The sequence below is a fragment of the Arachis hypogaea genome, chromosome 7, assembly GCF_003086295.3.
Source record: "Arachis hypogaea cultivar Tifrunner chromosome 7, arahy.Tifrunner.gnm2.J5K5, whole genome shotgun sequence".
Lineage (NCBI taxonomy): Eukaryota > Viridiplantae > Streptophyta > Magnoliopsida > Fabales > Fabaceae > Arachis > Arachis hypogaea.
Genome location: NC_092042.1, coordinates 54,528,389 through 54,534,171, shown reverse-complemented (window position 1 = coordinate 54,534,171; position 5,783 = coordinate 54,528,389). Strand labels below are relative to the sequence as shown.

General features: G+C 40.7%; 1 non-coding gene across 1 annotated transcript; it reads right to left on the bottom strand.

Moving 5' to 3' along the window:
* Positions 1-1,770: 1,770 nt before the first annotated feature.
* On the bottom strand, positions 1,771-1,878 carry LOC112704794 (small nucleolar RNA R71). The gene has a single exon (XR_003155401.1). It is a non-coding gene; the product is annotated as a small nucleolar RNA R71 (small nucleolar RNA).
* Between the last annotated feature and the right edge of the window lie 3,905 nt (positions 1,879-5,783).

Genomic DNA, 5,783 nt, shown 5'->3' with positions numbered 1-5,783 from the left:
TTTCGAAAAATCCAAAAAAATTTACAAAATCATAAAAACCAAAAATATTTTATGTTTCTTGTTTGTGTCTAGTATCTCATTTTAAGTTTGGTGTCAATTGCATACATTCATTCATGTGTCTTAAGGATCTTCAAGTAATTCTTGATGATTTCTTACTCTGATCTTTGAATTCTTTTGACTTGAGTGTTCATGTGTCTCATATGCATTCTCATTGTGTCAGTAGTATACAAACTGCTAAGTTTGGTGTCTTGCATGCATTGTTATTTGACTTTAGTTGCATTTTGATTATTCCTCATGATTAAAAATCCAAAAATATTTTCAATTTGTGTCTTTTCAAGTCAGTAATACAGAGAATTGAAGATTCAGAACATACTGCAGAGGAATTATACAGAAAAAGCTGGGCGTTCAAAACGCCCAGTGAAGAAGACAGACTGGCGTTTAAACGCCAGCCAGGGTGCTTGGCTGGGCGTTTAACGCCCAAAAGGGTAGAGTTTTGGGCGTTAAACGCCAGAATGTGCACCAGTCTGGGCGTTTAACGCCAGGATGGCACAAGAGGGAAGATTTTGTTTTCAATGCAAATTTTTTTTTCAAGTTTTCAAAGTTTTTCAAAATCAAATCTTTTTCAAATCATATCTTTTCAATCAAATCTTTTTCAAAATCAATTTCTTTCTATTTTCAAAGATACTTGCTATCAATTAATGATTTGATTCAACATTTCTAGTATGTTGCCTTTTCTGTTGAGAAAGGTTTAATGTTTGAATCATATCTTTTCTTGATAGCTAAGTCATTAACTTTCAAAATCAAATCTTTTTAAAATGTTTTTCAAATCATATCTTCTCAATCACATTTTTTTAAAACTAAACATATCTTCTTAACCATATCTTTTTCAAATAGTTTTCAAATCAAATCTTTTTGATTTCCAATTTCAAAATCTTTTTCAAAAATCACTTTACTTCCTTCTCAATCATGGTTTTTGAAAATCAATTAATGTTTTTCAAAATGTTTTCAAAATCTTTTACTTAATTTTCGAATACTACTTCCCTTCTTCTCACATCCTTCTATTTATGGACTAACACTATTCCTTGATGCAAAATTCGAACTCCATCTTCTTTGATAAGTTCAAATTTTCTACTTCTGCCTTCTAATTTTCTTTTCCTCTGACACCTCAAGGAATCTCTATACTGTGACATAGAGGATTCCACATTTTCTTGTTTTCTTCTCTTTCATATGAGCAGGAGCAAAGACAAAAGCATTCTTGTTGAGGCTGATCCTGAACCTGAAAGGACCTTGAAGCGAAAGCCAAGAGAAGCTAAGGTACAATTCTCTGTAGAGGACCTAACAGAAATCTTCAAAGAAGAAAAATCCATGGCAGCCGAAAACAACAACAATGCCAACAATGCAAGGAAGGTGCTGGGTGACTTTACTGCACCTACTCCCGACTTCTATGGGAGAAGCATCTCTATCCCTGCCATTGGAGCAAACAACTTTGAGCTTAAGCCTCAATTAGTTTCTCTAATGCAACAGAATTGCAAGTTTCATGGACTTCCATTGGAAGATCCTCATCAGTTCTTAGCTGAATTCTTGCAAATCTGTGACACTGTCAAGACTAATGGGGTTGACCCTGAAGTCTACAGACTTATGCTATTCCCTTTTGCTGTAAGAGACAGAGCTAGGACATGGTTGGACTCACAACCTAAAGAAAGCCTGAACTCTTGGGAAAAGCTAGTCAATGCCTTCTTGGCAAAGTTCTTTCCACCTCAAAAATTGAGTAAGCTTAGAGTGGAAGTCCAAACCTTCAGACAGAAGGAAGGAGAATCCCTCTATGAAGCTTGGGAAAGATACAAACAATTAATCAGAAAGTGTCCCTCTGATATGCTTTCTGAATGGAGCATCATAGGTATTTTCTATGATGGTCTGTCTGAACTGTCCAAGATGTCTTTGGATAGCTCTGCTGGAGGATCTCTTCATCTGAAGAAGACGCCTACAGAAGCTCAAGAGCTGATTGAAATGGTTGCAAATAACCAATTCATGTACACTTCTGAAAGGAATCCTGTGAACAATGGGACTAATCAGAAGAAAGGAGTTCTTGAGATTGACACTCTGAATGCCATATTGGCTCAGAACAAAATATTGACTCAGCAAGTCAATATGATTTCTCAAAGTCTGTCTGGAATGCAAAATGCACCAAGCAGTACTAAGGAGGCTTCATCTGAAGAAGAAGCTTATGATCCTGAGAACCCTTCAATGGAAGAGGTGAATTACATGGGAGAACCCTATGGAAACACCTATAATCCTTCATGGAGAAATCATCCAAATCTCTCATGGAAGGATCAACAGAGACCTCAACAAGGTTTCAACAACAATAATGGTGGAAGAAACAGGTTTAGCAATAGCAAGCCTTTTCCATCATCTTCTCAGCAACAGACAGAGAATTCTAAGCAGAATACCTCTGACTTAGCAACCATGGTCTCTGATCTAATCAAAACCACTCAAAGTTTCATGACTGAAACAAGGTCCTCCATTAGAAATTTGGAGGGACAAGTGGGTCAGCTGAGCAAGAAAATTACTGAACTCCCTCCTAGTACTCTTCCAAGCAATACAGAAGAAAATCCAAAAGGAGAGTGCAAAGCCATCAACATGGCCGAATTTGGAGAGGAGGAAGAGGCAGTGAACGCCACTGAGGAAGACCTCAATGGACGTCCACTGGCCTCCAATGAGTTCCCCAATGAGGAACCATGGGAATCTGAGGCTCAAAATGAGACCATAGAGATTCCATTGGACTTACTTCTGCCATTCATGAGCTCTGATGAGTATTCTTCCTCTGAAGAGGATGAGTATGTCACTGAAGAGCAAGTTGCTAAATACCTTGGTGCAATCATGAAGCTAAATGACAAGTTATTTGGAAATGAGACTTAGGAGGATGAACCCCTTTTGCTCACCAAAGAACTGGATGACTTGTCTAGGCAGAAATTACCTCAAAAGAGACAGGATCCTGGGAAGTTTTCAATACCTTGTACCATAGGCACCATGACCTTCAAGAAGGCCTTGTGTGACTTAGGGTCAAGTGTAAACCTCATGCCTCTCTCTGTAATGGAGAAGCTAGGGATCTTTGAGGTGCAAGCTGCAAAAATCTCACTAGAGATGGCAGACAACTCAAGAAAACAAGCTTATGGACTTGTAGAGGATGTTCTGGTAAAAGTTGAAAACCATTACATCCGTGCTGATTTCATAGTCCTAGAGACTGGGAAGTGCATGGATGAATCCATCATCCTTGGCAGACGCTTCCTAGCCACAACAAAGGCTGTGATTGATGTTGATGGAGGAGAATTGATCATTCAAGTGGATGAAGAATCCTTGGTGTTTAAGGCTCAAGGATATCCCTCTGTCACCATGGAGAGGAAGCATGAAGAGCTTCTCTCAAAACAGAGTCAAACAGAGCCCCCACAGTCAAACTCTAAGTTTGGTGTTGGGAGGCCACAACCAAACTCTAAGTTTGGTGTTGAACCCCCACATTCAAACTCTAAGTTTGGTGTTGGGAGGTTCCAACATTGCTCTGAGCATCTGTGAGGCTCCATGAGAGCCCTCTATCAAGCTACTGACATTAAAGAAGCACTTGTTGGGAGGCAACCCAATGTTATATTTTATCTATTCTCTTTTGTTATTTTATGTTTTTTGTAGGTTGATGATCATGAGAAGTCACAAAATCAATGGAAAAGGCAAAAACAGAATGAAAAATAGAAAGAAAAACAGCACACCCTGGAGGAAGAACCTGCTGGCGTTTAAACGCCAGTAAGGTTAGCTGTTGGGCGTTTAACGCCCAATCTGGCACCATTCTGGGCGTTTAACGCCAGAAAGGGGCACCAGACTGGCGTTAAACGCCAGAAAAGGGCAAGCTCCTGGCGTTAAACGCCAGAAATGGGCACCAGCCCGGTGTTTAACGCCAGAATTGGCTAAAAACGCATTTTTGCATGCCATTTGGTGCAGGGATGACTTTTCCTTGACACCTCAGGATCTGTGGACCCCACAGGATCCCCACCTACCCTACCACTCTCTCTTCTTCTTCACCCATTCACCAATCACCTCAACACCTCTTCCCCAAAAACCCTTCACCTATCAAATCCCATCTTTCTCTTCACCACTCACATCCATCCTTCATAAAACCCCACCTACCTCACCATTCAAATTCAAACCACTTTCCCACCCAAACCCTCCCATACAGGACCGAACCATCACCCCCCCACTCCTATATAAACCCTCCTTCACTCCTTCATTTTCACACAACCTAAACACCACTTCTCCCCCTTTTTGGCCGAACACAAAGCCATTCCCTTCTTTCTCATTTCTTCTTCTTCTACTCTCTTCTTTCTTCTTTTGCTCGAGGACGAGCAAACCTTTTAAGTTTGGTGTGGTAAAAGCATTACTTTTTGTTTTTCCATAACCATTTATGGCATCCAAGGCCGGAGAAACCTCTAGAAAGAGGAAAGGGAAGGCAAAAGCTTCTACCTCCGAGTCATGGGAGATGGAGAGATTCATCTCAAGGGTGCATCAAGACCACTTCTATGAAGTTGTGGCCTTGAAGAAGGTGATCCCCGAGGTCCCTTTTTCACTCAAAAAGAGTGAATATCCGGAGATCCGACATGAGATCCGAAGAAGAGGTTGGAAAGTTCTTACCAACCCCATTCAACAAGTCGGAATCTTAATGGTTCAAGAGTTCTATGCCAATGCATGGATCACCAAGAACCATGATCAAAGTATGAACCCGGACCCAAAGAATTGGCTTACTATGGTTCGGGGGAAATACTTGGTTTTTAGTCCGGAAAATGTGAGATTAGCATTCAACTTGCCCATGATGCAAGGAGATGAACATCCTTACACTAGAAGGGTCAACTTTGATCAAAGGTTGGACCAAGTCCTCACAGACATTTGTGAAGAGGGCGCCCAATGGAAGAGAGATTCAAGAGGAAAGCCGGTTCAATTGAGAAGGCATGACCTCAAACCCGTGGCTAGAGGATGGTTGGAGTTCATCCAACGCTCAATCATTCCCACTAGCAACCGGTCCGAAGTTACTATAGACCGGGCTATCATGATCCATAGCGTCCATAGCATCATGATTGGAGAAGAAATAGAAGTCCATGAGGTTATAGCTCAAGAACTTTATAAGGTGGCGGACAAGTCCTCTACCTTGGCAAGGTTAGCCTTTCCTCATCTCATTTGTCACCTCTGTTATTCAGTTGGAGTTGACATAGAGGGAGACATTCCCATTGATGAGGACAAGCCCATCACTAAGAAGAGGATGGAGCAAACAAGAGACCCCTCTCATCATCAAATCCCTGAGATGCCTCAAGGGATGCACTTTCCTCCACAAAACTATTGGGAGCAACTAAATACCTCCCTAGGAGAATTGAGTTCCAATATGGGACAACTAAGGGTGGAGCACCAAGAACACTCCATCATCCTCCATGAAATTAGAGAAGATCAAAGAATCATGAGAGAGGAGCAACAAAGACAAGGAAGAGACATTGAGGAGCTCAAGCACTCCATAGGATCTTCAAGAGGAAGAACAAGCCGCCATCACTAAGGTGGACCCGTTCTTTAATTTCCTTGTTCTTTATTTTCCTGTTTTTCGAAAATTATGCTTATGTTTATCTATGTTTGTGTCTTGTGATCATTAGTGTCTTAGTGTCTATGCCTTAAAGTTATGAATGTCCTATGAATCCATCACCTTTCTTGAATAAAAAAAATGTTCTTAATTGAAAAAGAAAAGAATTGCATGAATTTTGAAT